The sequence below is a fragment of the Pristiophorus japonicus genome, chromosome 11 (genome assembly GCF_044704955.1).
Source record: "Pristiophorus japonicus isolate sPriJap1 chromosome 11, sPriJap1.hap1, whole genome shotgun sequence".
Classification (NCBI taxonomy): Eukaryota; Metazoa; Chordata; class Chondrichthyes; family Pristiophoridae; genus Pristiophorus; species Pristiophorus japonicus.
Genome location: NC_091987.1, coordinates 95246243 through 95269682, shown reverse-complemented (window position 1 = coordinate 95269682; position 23440 = coordinate 95246243). Strand labels below are relative to the sequence as shown.

The 23440-nt window shown below is 42.9% G+C and overlaps 1 protein-coding gene across 1 annotated transcript in view; it reads left to right on the top strand.

Moving 5' to 3' along the window:
- The window catches only part of mrap (melanocortin 2 receptor accessory protein), a 161997-nt gene that overhangs the window by 22656 nt on the left and 115901 nt on the right, over positions 1-23440 (top strand). The window lies entirely within an intron of this gene.

The following is a 23440-nucleotide window of genomic DNA, read 5'->3' as shown; positions in this document are numbered from 1 at the left end:
ATTACGTTCTTGGTTTGCATCTCTGTTCTTAGATGAAAAGCACTGGATCCGTGAATTTTCAGGGTTGGCCCACAGTTGCTGGGTCGCATAGTAGTTGGTTAGCTCAGCTGGTGCATCGCCAAAGGACTTCTCTACTTTACTTCATCAAAGGATTGGTCCCAAGATGTTATGCACAGATCATCAGCATAGAGGAAACTTCTGATGTGTGGATGGATGGGCTGGTCATTGGTATAGATGTTAAACAGCAAAGGTAACCCATTCTTCTGTCTGCGCCATCTGCTTCGCTTGCCGCTGAGGTCAACAGAGAAATGTCTGTTGGCCAGCATGTTGCGTATCAGCTCAGTCAATCTGGCATCTTTTGTTATGTGGAATACCTTCTGCACAAGAATCCGATGATTGACCGTGTCATGCAGCAGATAAATCCACAAAGGCTGCACCTGTTATTAGCCTAATCTCGTGGCTATCCTCAATAAATTGGGTCAGATTTAGAAGCTGGCTTGTGCAGGATTTTCCTGGCCTGAATCCTGCTTGTTCAGGGATAAGACATTCATCTACAAAGGTAGCCAGGCGATTCAGGATGAATCTCTCAGTTTATAGGTGTGGTATAACAGGGAGATTGGTCTGAAGCTCTTAGGGTTGGCTAGGTCTTTGCCAGGCTTCAGAATTACCACTATTCTTGCTTGTCTCCACAGCTTAGGGATCTTATTGGTGGCTAAGCAATTGTTGAGCATGTCAAGTAGCCATAGTAAAGCTAGAGGTCCAAAGTGCGTGGTAATTATTCCACGAAGATGTAATGTGTTTTTGTGATGGTCCTGAGTCCACCAGTTTAGGCAGACGTCAACTCATTTAACATAAACCCATTTAAAATAAATTGGTTAAGTCTGCATTAAAATAGTAGACAGAGGAGTTCACAGGAGCCTGTTAACTGCTGGTACAATTATACACCAGACATTTGATCTCTAGATAAAGAAGGTCCTGCAGTGTGTTTCCCGGAATTCCCTGTTTTATTAATGTGTGCATCACCAGGATAACTAAAAATACATGACCCGTAACATCCACGGGGGTGTGATCCCGACAGTTACTCTGCAATCACTCTTGCTGCAGAACTCCACCACTGACCCTGCTGAAGGTTGTAGGCCTCAGGGAGTGGGGCCTCCAGGAGTGGACTGTAAGAAAGCTGGGTTTTAGTAGATCAGATTTAACATGAAGCAGTAATCATAAAAATAAAGTCTTGCTTTGTTTTATATAGATGTTTAACATTAGTGGATTTTGTATTGAAGACCCAGGTCAAATGAACTATTAGCTTGTAATCACCTTAGACACATGTCATACTCGCCTCAGGATTGACCCACGCGGCGACTTTGCTGTTGGTGCGGAGAGACCGGGGGACGGGGGGGGGGGGACCAAGGTGCTGTTTGCCCCTCTTGATGTGGCCCTGAGGGACTGTGTCCAGGCTGAAGTTCTGTTCCCGCCGTGCGGTCCTCCCCCCGATTATTCTTTGAGCTTCGGCCGGGTGATGCTGGACACTTGGGTGGAAAATACAAGGGTCTACAGCAGTGTGTTTAAAGCAAAGCTGATTTATTTGCCATCGGGGGGACAATAGGTCAGTATATGAGGAATATGAGGAGCAGCGAATGTTTGTGGCGGAGGAGCAATGAGAGATCGTGGTGGAGGTGCGGCAAATGTTTGTGGCGGAAGAGCAGTGAGAGATCGCAGCTAAAGGGATCAAGGGGTATGGATGGAGAGAAAGTAGGACTGGGGTACTGAAGTTGTATGACCAGCCATGATCATATTGAGTGGTGGTGCAGGCTCGAAGGGCCGAATGGCCTGCTCTTGCACCTATTTTCTATGTTTCTATGAATATTGCCAAGTCCAGCTGCTTTGTTGTTTTTCCTCATTTTGATACTGAGTAACACCTCACTAGTGGTGAAGGGTATTGTAAAGTCAGAATCCTCGTCAACTTCAGCCGGTCTTGGGTCTTTAACTCTGCTAGGATAATGGCCTGGGTTTTCTCAGCTGTTCAAGAGGAGCTAGTGAACAACTTGATCTGCTGTGATTTTAAACTGCGGTTGTGCTTTAATGAAGTCGTTTCCGAGTATCCTGATGGTTTTCTATGCTTTCCAGCTGCTGTGCGTCATATCGGTGGATTCGATCAGTTCTTGCCACTTCTTGTGGCTGTAAAGCACTTTGGGGCATCGAGGTCGTAAAAGGCGCTAAATGCAAATATTTCTTTCTTTCAATTTTATTTTTGCAGCTTTATTATTTTTTCCCATTCAATGTTAAAGCTGGCCTGCGACAGAATACATAACTATTGTCACTACTCCGCTGAAAACTGAGAATTAAACTGAAGTGTGTGAGATGGAGTAGGAATTTAAATTTTCTGTGATCCAGCTGCCAAAAAAGACACGTCAGTAGGGCTGCCAAGTTTCAAATGTTTGCACTCCAGATGGCTGCCTGTTTTTTTTAACCATGTGGGAACTAATGATTGAAATTACATAGAATTACATAGAATAAATACTTTCAAATATTTGCAAAATAAGAATTTAAATTGGCTGGAGGAGCAAAGGGATTTGGGAGTACAACTACACAAATCACTGAAAGTAGTGACACAGGTTAACAAGGCCATAAAAAGGCAAACCAAGTACTAGGGTTTATTTCTAGAGCAATAGAATTGAAAAGTAGAGAAGTTATGCTAAATTTATACCAAACATTGGTTAGACCACACTTGGAGTAATCTGTACAATTCTGATTGCCATATTATAAAAAGGATATAGAGGCACTGGAGAGAGTGCAAAAAAGATCCACAAGAATGATACCAGAACTGTGAGGTTATACCTATCAATAAAGGATGAACAAGCTGGGTCTCTTTTCTCTTGAAGAACAAAGGCTGAGGAATAGCCTAATAGAGGTCTTTAAAATTATGAAAGGTTTTCATAGAGTAAAACCTGAGAGAACGTTTCCACTTGTGGGGAAGAGCAAAACTAGAGGTCATCAATATAAGATAGTCACCAAGAAATCAAATAGGGAATTCAGAAGAAACATCTTTATCCAGAGAGTGATAAGAATGTGGAACTCGCTAGCATAGGGAGTAGTTGAGGCGTAGATGCATTTAAAGGGAGATTAGATAAGTATATGAGGGAGAAGGGAATAGAGGGTTATGCAGATAGAGTTAGACAAGGAAAGACAGGAGGAGGCTCGAGTGGAGCATAAACACCGGCATGGACTGGTTGGGCCAAATGGCTTGTTTCTCTGCTGCATATTCTATGTAAAAATGCAAAAAATTACATACTGAAGAAATTGTGGCCAGCGCCCTCTTTCATGTAAACTTCTGCAGACATATCATCACTGCTCTAGCCAAGCTCCACATGGGCCCTGTGCCCCAGTGAATTCTTCATCTTAAAATACCTTCATGACCTCGCTCAATCCTTTCTGTGAAAGTTTCTTCAACCTGCATCATCTGTACCTCTGACTCTGGATTCCTGCTTGTTCCCCATTTCTTTTGTTCCAGCAGTTGCGGTCCATCTCACATGGCCTCTATACCCTCCCCTCCTTCCAAAATCACACCTTGCTACCTCTCTTCCCACTGTCCTCCCTCAAAGCCTCTCTTTGACCATGCCTTTTGCCATTGCGATTATTTCACTTCCGGCTCTCTCGCTCTCTCTTATTAAAGTACTTTCAGACATTCATGTGCATGAGGAGTGCTTTATGAAACTAGGCTGCTGAATAGAGACCATTAATAAAAACAGCTTTCAGGGTTGTATCTGTAACCCTCCACAAACTAAGCTCTGTATCTAAGCCTTACTGCTGTTGGGTGTCACTGAATAGAGGCTTGACATTTCCTCCGTGGAGGTGAACAGTAGGTTTGAAAGACTGCTCTTTTGTAAATGGCCAGTGGAAGCAGCTCACCTGCCCACTCTCTTGGCCTCAAATGGTATATAGCACACGGGACTAATAAGCTGTGAAGCAGAAAAATACTTTAAAAAAAAGTCTTTTGCATGGCCTTTGTTGATAAGAAACCCTTATTCTGATGCATGCAGCACTACTATATCATTATGTACAACTACACCAACAAACTCCTTACATATGTCATGCAAGCAAATTGTATAATAACTTCACCAATATATCAAATTCTCGAAAGTAAAGCCTAATAAAAATAAGCTTCAGACACAAAATTAGAATCCAGTAAATCAGCGTTCTTAAGATCATGGTAATTAAGTTTCACAAAATGAAAGAGTTTCATATAATTGACTCCTTCTGCAAACATTTGGGTGGCCTTGTAAATGATAGCATTAAATAATCTGAGCAACTAACAATGAAAATAATGTTTTAATCTCCATAGAGATTTATGAAATGTTTCTTCTATATGATTTCCCTGCATTGTCTATTTTTAGGCTTATCTATCTCCTATCTTACCAATATCCTTAGGATATTTGAGCTTTATTACCAGGATTGGCACTGTAGGTTGCTGTTAAGGAATTGTTATTTGTATTTGTAAAGAACCTTTGGTTACTAACTAAGCATTCATATTCCTTCCTTGTAGTATGTATTATATAGGCATTTTCTAAACAGTGCTGATATACATGTTTGATGTATTTTTGTTCCAAAGTCTCTAATTAGCATTGGTGAAATTTATAATTACCACCGTGGAATTATGCAGTTGGTATCTGGTATATAATTTAGTCCTAATTATATTTCTATGCATGTCTAGAACACTGCATCCGACTTGAACCCGATCTTGTCTATGGGTGAAATAGTGTCATTAAATTATAAACCTCACCTCCCCACCCATAAAATGGCAAATTTCTCCCCCAGGGAAACCCCAGATACAAAATTCAGTTGAGACTCGGAATGAATGTTTATATCTCTTATCTCAAATTCCATTGGGTATTATTTTTAACAAGCTAGTATAAAATTCCTATTTGTATTATTTTAGCAAAGTTTTTAGTCTGTCTATGAGTCACCTTATATGGCCATCTTTTCAAGAGCCAACAATCAATAAAGTCCTTACTGTTTGAACATAGCAAAGGCCCGCTCAATCAATATCCTGAGCTGAGCACAAATCTCATTTGGGCACACTTCAGCCCTAGAGCATATCAATCCTCAGCTAAGCTGCATATTTCATATCTTCCAGCAATCTGTTGTCAAGTCTTCCATCCTCTTAGAAGAGCTTGGTAATGTTGGATATACACCATGGCAATTTTTGCAACAGTGCCTGAATAGCGACACTGGTACAACAGATTATTCCTTTAACTGCTTTAGTTGGTAGAAGCCATCTCACTTTGAGATTACCGTGCTGTTCTATATCAAGTTTGATCTATTGCCGGGTATGAGAAAACATCATATTAGTCACCACTTCTTAGAGATAATTACTAAACTGTATAATGCAAAACATATCAATAAAATATTTGCTTTATAAGTTATGAACAAAAATTGGCAGGCAATGGAATGCTAACCCGGTAGTGCCAGAGAGGAAGAATACAAATTTAGCCCAATTACCGATTTTAGTGTTGGGAAGCATCAAGCAGCAGACAGGAGGGTGAGGGAAGAGTCAGAGCATGTGTCACCCTGGGCCTTTCTTGCATACCTACTAGTGACCGGTTTCAAGTTAATAATCGTAGAAGATCTGGGAGTAGATTGCCAGCATGTTGTTTCGACCAGGAGAGGCACAGGGAAATCCTTTAAAGCATGTGCTGACCAGCTGTGCGCCTGAACCCATCCAAATTCCTGGGGTCAAGGGTACTTGCAAATAGATGCCTGCACTGTTTGAGGTGCAGCTGGGGCTATGTGGGGAGAGAGAAATTTTGCAGCGACACTATGCCACTGTGTCTACATAGGATATACGGCACAGAAACAGACCATTCGGCCCAACCAGTCCATGCCAGCCTTCATGCTCTACTCAACCCTCCTCCCGTCTTTCCTTATCTAAATCTATCAGCATAACCCTCTATTCCCTTCACCCTCATATGCTTGTCTATTCTCACTACCCTTTGGGTATAGAATTTTCTTCTGAATTACCTATTGGATTTTTTGGTGACTATCTTGTATTGATGGCCTCTAGTTATGCTCTTCCCCACAAGTGGAAACATTCTCTCTGTATCCACTCTATCGAAACCTTTCATAATTTTAAAGATCTCTATTAGGTCACCCCTCAGCCTTCTTTTTCAAGAGAAAAGAGGCCCAGCCTGTTCATCCTTTCCTAATATGTATACTCCCGCATTTCTGAAATCATCCTTGTGAATCTTCTCTGCACCCTCTCCAGTGCCTCTATATCCATTTTATAATATGGTGACCAGAACTGTATGCGTTACTCGAAGTGTGATCTAATCAAGTTCGGCACAGGCTTAGCATAACTTCCCTACTTTTCAATTCTATACCTTTAGAAATAAACCCTAGTGCTTGGTTTACTTTTTTTTTAAATGGCCTTGTTAACCTGTGTCGCAATTTTTAGTGGTGTGTGTATTTTTACTCCCGAGATCCCTTTGTTCCTCTACCTCACATAGACTTGCAGCCTCTAAGTAATAAGTAACTTCCCTATTATTCCTACCAAAATGTAATACCTCACATTTATCTGTGTTGAACTTCATTTTCTAATTATGTCTATTTTGCAAATTTATTAATGTCCTCCTGTAATTTGTTGCAGTCTCAATTTGGTGTCATCCACAAATTTAGGAAGTGTTTTTGATTCCAATGTTTAAATCGTTAATATAAATTGTGAACAACAGTGGTCCCAGCACTAATCCTTGTGGAACACCACTACCCACCTTCTGCCACGGTGAATAGCTTAGAAACATAGAAAATAGGTGCAGGAGTAGGCTATTCGGTCCTTCGAGCCTGCACCACCATTCAATATGATCATAGCTGATCATGCAACTTCAGTACCCTTTTCATGCTTTCTCTGCATACCCGTTGATCCCATTAGCCGTAAGGGCCACATCTAACTCCCTTTTGAATATATCTAACGAACTGGCCTCAACCACTTTCTGTGGTAGAGAATTCCACAGGGTCACAATTCTGTGAGTGAAGAAGTTTCTCCTCATCTCGGTCCTAAATGGCTTACCCCTTATCCTTATACTGTGACCCCTGGTTCTGGACTTCCCCAACATCAGGAACATTCTTCCTGCATCTAACCTATCCAATCCCATCAGAATTTTATATGTTTCTATGAGATCCCCTCTCATTCTTCTAAATTCCAATGAACATAAGCCTAGTTGATCCAGTCTTTCTTCATATATGTCAGTCCTACCATCCCGGGAATCAGTCTGGTGAACCTTCGCTACACTCCCTCAATAGCAAGAATGTCCTTTCTCAGATTAGGAGACCAAAAATGAACACAATATTCAAGGTGTGGCTTCACCAAGGCCCTGTACAACTGCAGCAAGACCTCCTTGCTCCTATACGCAAATCCTCTCGCTATGAAGGCCAACATGCCATTTGCCTTCTTCACCGCCTGCTGTACCTGAATGCCAACTTTCAATGACTGATGTACCATGACACCCAGGTCTCGTTGCAGCTCCCCTTTGCCTAATCTGTCACATAGAAACATAGAAAATAGGTGGAGTAGGCCATTTGGCCCTTCGAGCCTGCACCACCATTCAATAAGATCATGACTGATTATTCCCTCAGTAGCCCTTTCCTGCTTTCTCTCCATACCCTTGATCCCCTTAGCCATATCTAACTCCCTCTTGAATATTTCCAATGAACTGGCATCAACAACTCTCTGCGGCAGAAAATTCCACATGTTAACAACTCTGAGTGAAGAAGTTTCTCCTCATCTCAGTCCTAAATGGCCTACCCCTTATCCTAAGACTGTGTCCCCTGGTTTTGGACTTCCCCAACATCGGGAACATTCTACCTGCATCTAACCTGTCCCGTCCTATCAGAATCTTATATGTTTCTATGAGATCCTCTCTCATCCTTCTAAACTCCAATGTATAAAGGCCCAGTTGATCCAGTCTCTCCTCATATGTCTGTTCAGCCATCCCGGGAATCAGTCTGGTGAACCTTCGCTGCACTCCCTCAATAGCAAGAACATCCGTCCTCAGATTAGGAGTCCAAAACTGAACACAATATTCCAGGTGAGGCCTCACCAAGGCCCTGTACAACTGCAGTAAGACCTCCCTGCTCCTATACTCAAATCCCCTAGATATGAAGGCCAACATACCATTTGCCTTCTTCACTACCTGCTGTACCTGTATACCAACTTTCAATGACTGATGAACCAGGACACCCAGGTCTCGTTGCACCTCCCCTTTTCCTAATCTGCCGCCATTCAGATAATATTTTGTCTTCGCGTTTTTGCTCCCAAAGTGGATAATCTCACATTTATCCCATTATACTGCATCAGCCATGCATTTGCCTACTCACCTAACCTGTCCAAGTCACCCTGCAGCCTCTTAGCGTCCCCCTCACAGCTCACACCGCCACCCAGTTTAGTGTCATCTGCAAACTTGGAGATATTACACTCAATTCCTTCATCTAAATCATTGATGTATATTGTAAAGAGCTGGGGTCCCAGCATTGAGCCCTGCGGCACTCCACTAGTCACTGCCTGCCATTCTGAAAAGGACCCGTTTATCCCGACTCTCTGCTTCCTTGTCTGCCAACCAGCTCTCTATCCACGTCAGTATATTACCCCCAATACCATGTGCTTTGATTTTGCACACCAATCTCTTGTGTGGGACCTTGTCAAAAGCCTTTTGAAAGTCCAAATACACCACATCCACTGGTTCTCCCTTGTCCACTCTACTAGTTGCATCCTCAAAAAATTCCAGAAGATTTGTCAAGCATAATTTCCCTTTCATAAATCTATGCTGACTTGGACCGATCCCGTCACTGCTTTCCAAATGCGCTGCTATTTCATCCTTAATAATTGATTCCAACAATTTCCCCACTACTGATGTCACGCTAACCGGTCTATAATTACCCGCTTTCTCTCTCCCTCCCCTTTTAAAAAGTGGTGTTACATTAGCTACCCTCCAGTCCATAGGAACTGATCCAGAGTCAATAGAATGCTGGAAAATGATCACCAATGCATCCACTATTTCCAGGTCCACTTTCTTAAGTACTCTCGGATGCACACTATCAGGCCCGGAAGATTTATCGGCCTTCAATTCCATCAATTTTCCTAACACAATTTCCCACCTAATAAGGATATCCTTCAGTTCCTCCTCCTCACTAGACCCTTGGTCCCCTAGTACTTCCGGAAGGTTATTTGTGTCTTCCTTCGTGAAAACAGAACCAAAGTATTTGTTCAATTGGTCTGCCATTTCTTTGTTCCCCATTATAAATTCACCTGAATCCGACTGCAAGGGACCTACGTTTGTCTTCACTAATTTTTTTCTCTTCACATATCTATAGAAGCTTTTGCAGTCAGTTTTTATGTTCCCGGCAAGCTTCTTCTCGTGCTCTATTTTCCCCCTCTCAATTAAACCCTTTGTCCTCCTCTGCTGAATTCTAAATTTACCTCAGTCCTCAGGTTTGCTGCTTTTTCTGGCCAATTTATATGCCTCTTCCTTGGATTTAACACTATTCTTAATTTCCTTTGTTAGCCACAGTTGAGCCACCTTCCCCGTTTTATTTTTATTCCAGACAGAGATGTACAAATGCTGAAGTTCATTCGTGTGATCTTTAAATGTTTGCCATTGCCTATCCACCGTCAACCCTTTAAGTATCATTTGCCAGTCTTATTCTTGCCAATTCACGCCTCAAACCATCAAAGTTACCTTTCCTTAAGTTCAGGACCCTAGCTTCTGAATTAACTGTGTCACTCTCCATCTTAATAAAGAATTCTACCATGTTATGGTCACTCTTCCCCAAGGGACCTCGCACAACAAGATTCCTATTTAGTCCTTTCTCATTACACATCACCCAGTCTAGATAATATTCTGCCTTCCTGTTTTTTCCACCAAAGTGGATAACCTCACATTTATCCACATTATACTGCATTTGCCATGCATTTGCCCACTCACCTAACCTGTCCAAGTCACCCTGCAGTCTCTTAGCATCCTCCTCACAGCTCACACTACCACCCAGTTTAGTGTAATTTGAAAACTTGGAGACATTAATGATTTAGACGAAGGAATTGAATGTAATGTATATTGTAAATAGCTGGGGGCCAGGCACTGAACCTTGCGGTACCCCACTAGTCACTGCCTGCCATTCTGAAAAGGACCAGTTTATTCCTACTCTTTACTTCCTGTCTGCCAACCATTTCTCTATCCACGTGAATACATTACCCCCAATACCATGTGCTTTAATTTTGCACACTAATCTCGTGTGGGACCCTGTCAAAAGCCTTTTGAAAGTCCAAATACACCACATCCACTGGTTCTCCCTTGTCGACTCTACTAGTTACATCCTCAAAAAATTCTAGAAGATTTTTGGTTTCTAAATGTTCTTCTATTTTCTCCTCTAATAGGGATTCCATTATTTTTCCTATCACCGATGTTAAGCTGACTGGTCTATAATTCCCTGAACATGTTCTATCACCCTCCTTTTACCCCTACTTTCTGCTTTCTGTCTTGAAGCCAACTAGCTATCCATTGTTACTTGTCCACTGACCCCGCATTCTCTGACCTTGTTCATCAGTCTATTATGGGTACCTTATTGAAGGCCTTTTGAAAATCTAGATAAATTACATCGACTGCATTACCATTGTCTACTCTCTGTTACCTCTTCAAAAAACTCAATGAAGCTGGTCAAGCAAGATTTTCCTTTTGAAATCCATGCTGATTATTTATTATATTTTTGGTTTCTAGATGTTCTTCTATTTTCTCCTCTAATAGGGATTCCGTTATTTTTCCTATCACCGATGTTAAGCTAACTGGTCTATAATTCCCTGAAGATGATCTATCCCCCTTCTTAAATATAGGTACAGGTTGAGCGTCCGAAATCCAGAGCTCCGAAATGCGGAATGTTCCGCAATCCGGGCGGCTCCGTGATGGGGTCGTCCGGAATCCGGAAAAGGTTCAAAAATCCGGACTTTAAAAAAAAAATGATTACCGCTGCGAGTTGGGCCGAGGGAGGGGGGTAAACATCTCCCCTCCCCCCCCCCCCAACAAATCACAAAACCCTACTAAATCGCCGAGAAAGAATTTAAAAATAAAAACTTTAACTTACCATTTTTGCAGGTCTTCGACTCAGGTTTTTCCCGGCTGCCGACCCCTGACCCGCAGCAGACGCTCCCAAACCCGGAACAGTCGGAACCCGGAACCCCTGACCACCCCCCCCACCACTGCCCATCCCTTACCTGGGCCCAGGCGTTTCTGGATTCCGGACGTCAGAAAGATGTTCCGAAATCTGGGAAATCTAGAACGGCCTCGGTTCCGAATTTTGGACGCTCTACCAGTGTTACATTAGCTATCCGCCAGTCCTCTGCCACTAAACCTTTTTCCAACAAATTATTGAATATGTGTAGTAATGCCTCTACTATCCCTTCCCTAGTTTCTTTGAAAATGCGTGGATGCAATCCATCCATACCAGAGGTTTTATCCTTTTGGTGAGTTTGATTAGTTTATTTATTATATCCCCTCTTTTTATTTTAATTGCACTTATTATCCAATGTCATGTCCACTTGTTCTATCTTCCTGGTAAGTACTGATGCAAAATAATTATTTAATATTTCTGCCATCTCTCTTTTGTTACCTGTGATATTATCCTGTCTATCCTTTAATGGCCCTATTCCCATCCCATCCGTCCTTTTTTTTTAATTGATGTTGTAAGGGGGAGATGGGAAGGCTTCCTCTCCCACGAGCGGGCCCACTGATATAGAGGGTCGACGCTCGCTCCAGCCCACGTAGCAATTCTCGAAGTTAGCAGACAGAGACGGTTGGCAAAGTATAATGATCTTTATTACGAACGTCTGGGAACATCTCTTATCACAGTCGCCTGTGAGTGGAGATGCTCCCCGAACAGCACAATCATACAACTTTTATACATTTCAAAACCCCTCTGTTCCCGGACAAGACCTCCCTAGATTTCTAATTGAACTACCTTATCAGTGCTACTTCTCTAATTGGACTACCTTATTAGTGCTACTTTGGATTGACAGGCCAAGACTCTCGTGACCGCTTTAGGCCGTGACTAGAATGACTTCATTAGGTCGAAATTTGTTATACATTTCCTTGGTGCCTGTGAGTCGCCTCAAGCCTCTTCGCAAGGTCTTATCAATGTCTGTTTAGGTTCTCACATCGTATCCTGTCGGAATATTATTGAATTGATAACTTCTGGAGCCTTGGTACAAGGCTGAAGAGAGGCCTTTAACCTCCTTATGGGCCATTGCAGGAACCAGCATTTTAACCCTTGTCCCGCTGGTACCCCTAATGCCAAATTTCTCTTACAATTCCCCCCTTTTGGCCCTTGGCTATACGCCAAGCTGGCCATATTTCCCGATAACTATCTCCCTGTAGGCGAGTTCCAGATAGGTTCGTTCACCTGGGTGGCCATCTCCCAAGCTTCGGGACCTCCTGAAACCTTCCCACAGAGTTATATAAGGTAAGTCCTTCCTGTAGGACTGCTTAAATTTTCATCCCTTATGGTCTTAATCATAGTGCGTGCCCTGACATATCGTTTGACCTGTTTAATTCGTGCACATGTTAATCCCATCATGACCATCAAAACCAGGCCCTGTATTACTATAAGTACATGTGATATTATTTTTATCCATGGGTGAATTTGATTATCAAGTCCAATGTCCCACAGCTTTGAGTACCAGGGCTCATCAGCCAGCATTGCGTTAGTGTCTCTCTGTAAGTTGTCTATTTCTTCCATCAGCCGGATATACTGTCATCTTTGATTCTGGATTCCTTGCACCAGACGTAATTGTTCCTCATGAATTTCCGGTATTGTTCCGTGGATGATTTCCGTTGTCTCGGGATGTATAAGGTTAAGTTGGCTGCCCCCGTGCTCACGCACCACTCTCCGTTCCCTTACGGGGCAGCGATGGTTTCCAGATCGTGTTCAAGAGGAGTAATACTCAGCATACATCCGTTTATCTGGTGGAATCCGCAATCATCATTCGTCATTCGTGGCGTACCTCGACATAAAACCACTTGGTTTTTTTTATAACAGTCGGTTATGGCAATGCCTCTGGTACAATTGTTAACTTTAATCACCCATCTGGCAGGCTGATGGTAACGCAACCGAGTTTGGTTTCTTACTTCACCGATATTATCGATCTGGTATAAGGGGTCTCCCTTTGTTACATCATATGGGCCACCTGTAACAGTTCCCCTTCCACGCCATCTCCCCACCGCGCATGTAGGGCTTGGTTATCCAAGTCCCTCCCTAGTAAACCCCTCAAGACTACGCCATTAAGTTGTTAGCCCGGTCAGATATTGCATACAGGTCTATGGAATTCATCGTCGTAACCCCTGCCACATCTCAGGGTAGTGGATTCTGGGCCTTCGAGGATCCGTTGTGCCAGGTTCTGGTATAGACTTTATAGTTTCATTCCCACAGAAGCTAGGAAGAATGATATCCATTAGATTTAGATTAAGTAGTCGCTGACGCATCCTAATTATATCCTTTCTTTAGATTCTTTTATTACTAGCCCCCCTTTGGCTTCAGTCTTTATGGACGGGCTTATGGGGGGACTTGCATGGTTGTGCTGGGAAGATTTGTTGTCCCCAGGGTGGTTGTTGGGACAGTGGTAGGGCTTCACACTCCATCCGCCCCCCTTTTTGTTCCGTTCTGTTCCCACCCTTCTGTTTCTCTTGCGGGGTGGGTTTGGCTGCTTGTTTTTCAGCTTCGTCCGCCCAGGCATGAGCTTCTAGAACTGAAATTCCATCCAGTTGGATTTCTGCGCCCTTCCCCATACTGGCGCCCATAGCATCGGCAGCCTGCTGCATTACAACCTTACTTAATACACTATACATAGCCATGCGTTAAAATAAGTTCTGTCCTTGCTCCAGTCCTTGGCTGCTGGGATGCATATTTCGGCAGTTAAATTAAACAAAGCTAGTTCATGTAGTTGTGTCTTTCCTGCGTGTGCTATATCTCTCGTAGTCCATCTGTATTATCCAGTGCTTGCGTGGGCCTCAAGGTTCCCAGTATCCTGAGTCTCCAGAGTCGAAGTAGCCGCTGCGGTCCCATCTCGGTGAGTGTTTTATCTGCAAATTTTAAACAAATAGCCTGGTCGTGTTAGGTTCTGGTCTACTCATCTTTTATCCATGTATGTTGAGGTCACTCTGTGAAATCGGAGGTAAGGGTTAGGTTGGGTTTGTGGACTACACTTATCCACCGTGGGCTCTATTGCCATAGGTGATGGTGCTATGGCTGCGCACTGCACTATCCGTCTGGTCCCATTTAAAAAAAAAAATCTCTTCCAGCTTATTTATCTTAGCCTTTAACTCTTGAATTTGTTTTGTTTGAGTATCTTTCTTTTATTTGTATCAAGCGAGTATTATTACATAGGCTAGTTCTATTTTTATTTTTATTCTGACTATCCCACCATTTCCTCGATCTGTCAGGTGAGCCTTTTTTATTCTATTTAGAAATCCAAATGAATAATGTCCAGTATAAAACTGCTGTCAATGGAAAGGGTTAACTCCTTTACAGGTTTATAAGAAAGCCTGATGTCATTATGTGACTTCACGTAATCATCCGAAAAATTCTTTTTTAAGTCTTTGTGCCTTCAAAACTTGCTTAGAAATTAGGAATCCGTTAAAACAGCAGAAATCATTGGTAAAGCCGTCATAATAACAGTCTTCGCATCAGGAAAGATGGCATTTTAGATTAAACTCCAAAATTTTTTTTTTAACTTCTAATTCAAGTACTTGCCAAAGATTTTTTTTTGATTTAAAACGAGACCACACATTTTTAATAGCTATTTTGTTTACTGAAATCCAATTTTCACACAAGCTGTATACATTCCAACATTTCATTTTATTTTACGGTCCCGTTCGCTGGGCAAATCTTGTGTTTTATTTCTCTCTCTCTCAGCACAAAATCTAAACTTCCGTGCCAGTTCCATAAGAATTTAAAAATTCAGTAAGGTTCTCTAATTCCCAGTTTCCCTTTCTGTGCTGAGTTCACATAGCTTAGATCTTTTCTCCTCGTTATTTTCAAAACCCTCCTGCTTGTTTAGACTGTTCGGGACTTTTCTTGATAAACAACGTCCATCAATGGAGAGTGTCTTTTACCTCTTCAAATTCTTTTTTTTCCCAATTAAACCAATATTCTTTTCACAGCCGATATCAACTAGTATGTCTTTTTCCATCGCAAACACCCCTTTTTTTTGTCAGCACCTATTTAGTACGTTACGTCTTTTTTTTTTTCAGATCTCCTTTCTTCAAATTAGGTTTTGTATTTTACACGGAGGGCTGCTTTTCGTTATCTCAAATTCCAGTTTCAAGGTCGTTACAAAGTCTCTTCTAAACTGCTAACGCTTGCTGTTTTCTGCTCAACAAACCTATCCTTTGTGCATTTCCTAGCTCCATAACTTACCGAATAAATCCACACCTGCGTTTCTAACTTAAAATGTCTTAAAACTTCCCACATACAGGACAACACTACAAAGGGTTAAAAAGAACTTTCACTCTGTTTGGAAAACATGAAAAGTTCATTCTGCAGTCAAAAAAAATCACACAGGAACTCTCACTCAACGACAGACATTCACAAAAGTCTCTCTTCATTCAACAAAGCTTATTAATTGGCTGGCCGGTTCTAATTTTGGATCCATATGTCACTTAAGATAATCATTATCAGCTTTTTTATGGCCTTACGTAATTACGCAAGTTACAATTAATGATTGGTTTTATTCGCCTTTTTACTAGCCATGTTACCCATCTTCTTCGGGCTATGAGGGTCTTGGGTACGCCCTTAAATTTGTGTCAGGTATGCAGGACGCTATTTATATGTCTTCCCTTGGCGCCGTGCACTCGTACCACTGCACGCTTTGGGTCAATATATCCCGTCACTGCTCAGGGACATTGTCTCTACTCCCTCTCTCTCTTGTCTCAGCACCGTGCGCTCGTACCGCTTCGGGTCAATAGACCTCCCTCTCCCTCTATATCTTCCCTTGCGTCGTACCCTGATCGCACTGCCGTGCTACCTCCACGCGCGTGTTTTAGGATGCATCTTTTGACCCCCTTTTACCCCTAGATCGTCCTTGTCCTCCGTCTCCGTCCCTCCGGGACTCACTACAGATGGTTCTTTTGTACAGATGTCCTTCCCTTGCGGTTTACAATGCCACAGCTCTAACTTGAAGGTGGTAAATTAAAACATACTCACCCCAACAGCTGGGTCATTGTTCCGTTCGGGAAGTCCGTACCCTGCTCGCAGCGCCAAATGTAAGGGGGAGATGGGAAGGCTTCCTCTCCCACGAGCGGGCCCACTGATATAGAGGGTCGACGCTCGCTCCAGCCCACGTAGCAATTCTCGAAGTTAGCAGACAGAGACGGATGGCAAAGTATAACGATCTTTATTACGAACGTCCGGGGACACCTCTTATCACAGTCGCCTGTGAGTGGAGATGCTCCCCGAACAGCACAATCATACAACTTTTATACATTTCAAAACCCCTCTGTTCCCGGACAAGACCTCCCTAGATTTCTAATTGAACTACCTTATCAGTGCTACTTCTCTAACTGGACTATCTTATTGGTGCTACTTTGGATTGACAGGCCAAGACCCTCGTGACCGCTTTAGGCCGTGACTAGAATGACTTCATTAGGTCGGAATTTGTTATACATTTCCTTGGTGCCTGTGAGTCGCCTCGAGCCTCTTCGCAAGGTCTTATCAATGTCTGTTTAGGTTCTCACATCGTATCCTGTCGGAATATTATTGAATTGATAACTTCTGGAGCCTTGGTACAAGGCCGAAGAGAGGCCTTTTACCTCCTTATGGGCCATTGCAGGAACCAGCACTTTAACCCTTATCCCGCTCATACCCCTAATGCCAAATTTCTCTTACAATGTGCTTGTAAAAATTTTTACTATTTGTTTTATGTTCCTTTATAATTTAATTTCATGGTTGCTGTTTGCCTTCCTAATTGTGTTTTTGACCTCTCTCCTAATCTTTTCGTATTCTCCCTCATCATGCACTCCCCTGCTGCCTATGTACATATAGACAAATTTGCTGGAGTTCTTTGAGAATGTAATGAGTAGGGTGGATAAGGGGGAACCAGTGGATGTGGTGTATTTGGATTTCCAGAAGGCATTCGATAAGGTGCCACATAAGAGGTTACTGCACAAGAAAAGCTTCCGAGGTTGGGGCTAATATATTAGCATGGATAGAGGATTGGCTAACTAAAAGAAAAGAGAGTCGGGATAAATGGGTCATTTTCCGGTAGGCAAACAGTGACTCGTGGAGTGCCACAGGGATTGGTGCTCGGTCCTCAACTATTTACAATCTATATTAATGAATTTGATGAAGTGAAAGAGTAAAATGTGGCCAAGTTTGCTGCTGATACAAAGATAGGTGCGAAAGCAAATTGTGAGGAAGACACAAAAATTCTGCAAAGGGATATAGACAGGTTATGTGAGAGGGCAAAAATGTGGCAGATGGAGTATAATGTAGGAAAATGTGAGGTTATCCACTTTGGCAGAAAAAAAGAGAAAAGCAAATTATAATTTAAATGGAGAAAAATTGCAAAGTGCTGCAGTACAGAGGGACCTGGGGGTCCTTGTGCATGAAACACAAAAAGTTAGTATGCAGGTACTTGCTGTACCTGCATACTAACTTTTTGTGTTTCATGCACAAGGAAGGCAAATGGAATGTTGGCCTTTATTGCAAGGGGGATAGAGTAGAGCAGAGAAGACCCGCTACAACTGTACAGGGTATTGGTGAGGCCACACCTGGAGTACTGCGTACAGTTTTGGTCTCCTTATTTAAGGAAGGATATACTTGCATTGGAGGCTGTTCAGAGAAGGTTCATTAGATTGATTCTGGAGATGAGGGTGTTGACTTATGAGGATAGGTTGAGCCTATACCCATTGGAGTTCAGAAGAATGAGAGGTGATCTTATTGAAACTTGTAAGATAATGAGGAGGCTCGACAAGGTGGATGCAGAGACGATGTTTCCACTCAGAGGAAACTAAAACTAGGGTATATAGTCTTAGAATAAGGGGCCACCCATTTAAAATTGAGATGAGGAGAAATTGCTTCTCAGAGGGTTGTAAATCTTTGGAATTCTCTGCCCTGGAGAGCTTTGGAGGCTGGGTCATTGAATATATTTAAGGCGGAGATACACATTTTTGAGCAATAAGGGAGTAAAAGGTTATGGGGAGCAGGCAGGGAAGTGGAGCTGAGTCCATGATCAGATCAGCCAATTAATCAATCAATCATAGGCAGTCCCTCTGAATCGAGGAAGACTTGCTTCCACTCTTGAAATGAGTCCTTAGGTGGCTGAACAGTCTAATACGAGAACCAAAGTCCATGTCACAGGTGGGACAGATAGTCGTTGAGGGAAAGGGTGGGTGGGACAGGTTTGCCGCACGCTCTTTCGCTACCTGCGTTTGATTTCTGCATGCTCTCGGCGATGAGACTCGAGGTGCATAGCGCCCTCCTGGATGTACTTCCTCCACTTAGGGCGCTCTTTGGCCAGGGACTCCCAGGTGTCAGTAGGGATGTTGCACTTTTTCAGAGACTTTGAAGGTGGCCCTGTAATGTTTCCTCTGCCCACCTTTGGCTCATTACTCTGAACTCCTTCACGGCAAGAGTGCTTGCTTTGGGATTCTCCTGTCTGGCATGCGAATGATGTGGCCTGCACAGCAGAGCTGATCAAGTGCAGTCAGTGCTTCAATGCTAGGGATGTTGGCCTGGTCGAGGACGCTAATGTTGGTGCGTCTGTCCTCCCAGGGGATTTGTAGGATCTTGCGGAGGCATCGTTGGTGGTATTTCTCCAGCGACTTAGTGTCTACTGTACATGGTTCATATCTCTGAGCCATACAGGAGGGCAGGTATTACTACAGCTCTGTAGACCATGAGCTTGGTGGCAGTTTTGAGGGCCTGGTCTTCAAACACTCTTTTCCTCACGCTGCTGAAGACTGCACTGGCACTCTTATTGATGAGAGGCTTCCGAGGAAGGGAAATGGTCCACGTTGTCCAGGGCCACGCCGTGAATCTTGATGACTGGGGGACAGCGTGTGCAGTGAGGATAAGCTGGTGGAGGACCTTTGTCTTATGGATGTTTAGCGTAAGGCCTGTTTTCGTACGCCTCAGTAAATACGTCAACTATATCCTGGAGTTCAGCCTCTGCATGTGCGCAGATGTAGGCGTCGTCCGCGCACTGTAGCTCGATGAGAGAGGTTGGGGTGGTCTTGTACCTAGCTTGGAGACAGCGAAGGTTGAACAGGTTCCCACTGGTTCTGTAGTTTAGTTCCACTCCAGCGGGGATGATGAGAATGATCAGATCAGCCATGATCTTATTGAATGGCAGAGCAGGCTCGAGGGACCAAATGAGCTACTCCTGTTCCTATTTCTTACGTTCTTATAATGTATGCCTCTTTCCTTATCCTCAATTGTTCCCTTATCCTCAATTGTTCCCTTATGGCTTTATTCATCCATGGAGGCTCATTGGTGTTTAATTTGTTCTTTCCTTTAGTGGAATATATTGTTCCTGCACTCTGTTGAACTCAGTTTTAAATGTTTCTCATTGCCATTCTACATTTTGCCAATATTGTTGCCCATTTTATTTTCCCAAGTTCTATTCTAAAGCCCCTCAAAATCAGCTTTTCTCCAACCTATTACCCTGGTTTTTGTCATACTTGTGTCCTTCTCAATTATCATAAAGCATTTTATATGCCTAGATGTTCCCCTACTTTTACTTTTCTTATCTGCTCTGGATCATTCCCCATTACTAGATCCAATAGCGAATCCTCCCTTGTTGAGCCTTTTTTCATATTGGGTTAGAAAGTGCTGGCAATGTTGGATAGCGATTTCCATAAGAAATTGGCTTTTGAGAATTCTGTCAGTTCCACTTTATAAAGTGAAAAGTCAAAATTCACAGGAACCTTCCCAGTGTTTGGACTCATTGGAAAGGAAATTTAATTTGGGACCATCTACTGGAAAGTTTGAAATCCTGAAGTGCTTATGGAAGAAACTACGAACTTTAATCAAATTTTGGAGTTTTACAAGACAAATTCAAGCCTGTGGGCGGGCCTAAGGAACTAAAGGAGCCAACTTGATTATTGGAACTGTCTGTGTATTGGGACTAAAGTAAATTGTCTGGAGAAATGGATATTCGAAAACCCTTCTCCACAAGAGACACTAACATTACAACAATAACTCAGAGATGGCCAGCCATCAAACTGAACTGAGAAAAGCTATCTTCAGTATGAATAAGAACAAAGGGCCCACTACAGCCTGTATACGAAAACCAAACACAAAAGGACATTGTGATTACCAAGCTAATATTTCCATCAGGAAACAGATTTAGAAGAGCAACCCAGCCAAGACATTAACTTTTAACAAGCCCGCCTAAATATTACAAAGAAATGTCAAGCCCGCCAAATTTAAACAAAGAATTCTGGCTTGATTTGGCACGAAGATTAGGACAACTCTCACAGTATAACTGGCTCCTGTTTTAACAAAGGGTATGCCATACTGCGACTATGCCATCAAGAAGGGAGAGAAACCAACGTGACAGTTGAAAACCAACTTCTCCAGCCTCTAAGTCCTGAAGTCCAAAAGGAAGATCACCATCGCGGCAGCAACCGACCACAGCCAACGTGGCATCACCAAAACCACCGCAATCGACCAATCTCAAAACAAAACTCCAACAGAAAGAAACCGAAGAATCGAAAGTTTCCACTCTACAAGCTGTTCCTGAGCTACCAATGGGTAAAACATTACCTAAAAGAACTGTAAAAACCTACTTCTAATGAAAGAAAACAGGTACTTACCCCACAAATCCAAAACGCACCTTACCACATCAGCGGACTCAACCCAACTGAAGATTGCGCAGTAAGAAGTCTCCTCTGACGTTTGGGGTACGGCAAGCAGAACCGACAGAATTCAACGAACCCCGAAATCGCGAACTACCGTTAACTGACCAGAAAGGATTGGGAAGCATAGTCCCTGCCTGCCCTGGAGTCTAACCTAGCTAGAATTAGGTATTGGGAGGTGGGAGGTGTAATTTTTACTGTAACCCCCTTTGAATGTGTAATGTATTGTTCTTTATTAGAGTGATAAGTTTGACATCGATTTTATTACATTCAAGAAAGTACAAAGCTCTTTTGCATCAAACCAGTTGTCCTTTGCACTTGATCACATCCCCCAAATAAATCCAGAGTCTAGATCCCAAGGGAGTGGGAGCGATTCAAACCGCTCAAGTAGGTCAGAGGTGAACTACCAGGACTACCCCTTACAAAAGGCATCCATTATATTGGGACAACAGGGACAGAAGTGGCAGAAATTCCAATGGATGGCATCATTCTGCCAGTGCCAAAACTTTCACTGATGTCAGGACTTAGAGGGGTGGATGCAAGAAATGTCAACCCCACTGCTGAATGGAAGACCAGCACACATCAAAAGGGGCAAAGATCCAGTGGAACTAGGTCCCACCTCAACTTTTGACCCCACACACACATTTAGTAATGCTGCACCCATAATAACATTTTAATGTATAGATTTTTGCATTTCAGTATACACCCAACTATAGGACTACCAGTTCAAAAGACACCTATATGCAGATATATAAACACAAAACACACGTGGGATTTAATGAATATGATTTATCCAAACTAGTGAACCTAGCAAAGAAGCAACTTGTGTGTTATAACATCAGCCTCATCCACTAGATAAATACATCAAGAAATCTCCAAGCATTTTCTGTCTACCATCAGTGCAATCAGATAAATTGACACTAGCAAAGTGTTATTTAATGTTAATTAAAATGGGAATTGAGGAATAAGGCGATCTGCCACGTAATGTCATAGAATGTGTGACATTCGCAGTCCCCCGCCCAACAGATCAGATCAAAGCTCTGTAGTCCTATCCTAGCTGAACATAGACACAGTAGTTAAATGATAGAGAGGCGACAGTAGCTGCCCTCAATATCAAGGCCGTACTTGCCAAGTACAGTGTCAAGAAACCCTAGCAAGACATAGTAACAGGAGTAGGCCATTCAGCCGAGATAGTGGTTGATCTGCACCCCAACTCCCTTTACCAACCTTTACTCCATATCCCTAGATACCCTTACCCAACAAAACTCACTGTCTTGAAAGCTCCAATCATCCTAGCACCCACAGCCTTTTGGAGCAGATAGTTCCAGATTTATACTACCCTGTGTGTAAAAAAAAAAAGTTTTAAAAAAGTTAGTGGCCATCAAAGGGAAAACCCTCGAGTGGTTGGAGTCATTTCCGATACTCGAAGATGGTGGTGGTTGTTGAAGACCAATCATCACAGCTTCAAGACATTCCTCAGTAGTGGTGCAATCATCTTCAGCAGCTTCATCAAAAACTTTCCCTCCAGGATAATGGATGGGACTTTTCAATGGAGAGTCCAGTTTACAGCTTCATTCACAACAGCTTTGATAATGAAACAGCACATGCCAGCTTACAGCAAGACTGGACAATATCCAGGTTTGGGCTGGCAATTGGCCAGTTAACATTTGTGTCACATGGAGATGATCAACTGACACTCTAGCGAAAGTCGAGTCACTTCCCCATGCCATCAATAACACCACCACTACCAAGGCTCCCACCATCTTGGGGGCCATCATTGACCAGAAGCTTAGCTAGACCAGTCAGGGCAGAGTTTAGGTATTCTATGACACTATCCTCTCTTGACACTTCAAAGCCTCTCCGCCATTTAAAAGGCTCAAGTTAGAATCTTGAGGGAATACTCATCACCACACATTTGGATAGGTGCAGCCGTGACAACACTCCCGAAACTTGGCACCGTCCAGCACAAAGCAGTCCAATTGATTGGCAATGCTTCCTGTAAGCTGTGAGGCTGCACAGCGCTCAAGGGGTTCTACGCAGCCAGCTTTTCAATAGAAAAATCGTGCATGTGCAGTATTTTGAATGGGCTTCACGGCGCGAATCAAAATTAGAGAACATTGTTGATCGGTGCCCCTGACACTGGACTCCGTATTCATCCCTTCCACCACCGACACACTATGGTTGCAGTATGTGCTACCTATAGTTTGCAACTCACCAAGCGTACTTCAACAGCACCTCCCAGCCTCTACCACGGAGGATGTGCAGCAATATCATAGGAACACCTCCGATCCCCTCCAACTCGCACATCATCCTTTGACATATTTTTCATTGTTGCTGGGTCAAAATTTTGGAATTCCTTATCGAACACCAATGTGGGAACACAAGGACTGCAGCGGTTCATCACCACCTCCTCAGGAGAACTAGGGATAGGCAATAAATGTGGTCTTGCCAACATCACTCCTATAAATATTTTTTTATATATTACAGCTCCCCCCCCAAAATTGGCTCGGTGGTTCTTTTCAGAGCCGTGAATGCATGTGGTGTTTTGATTGGTT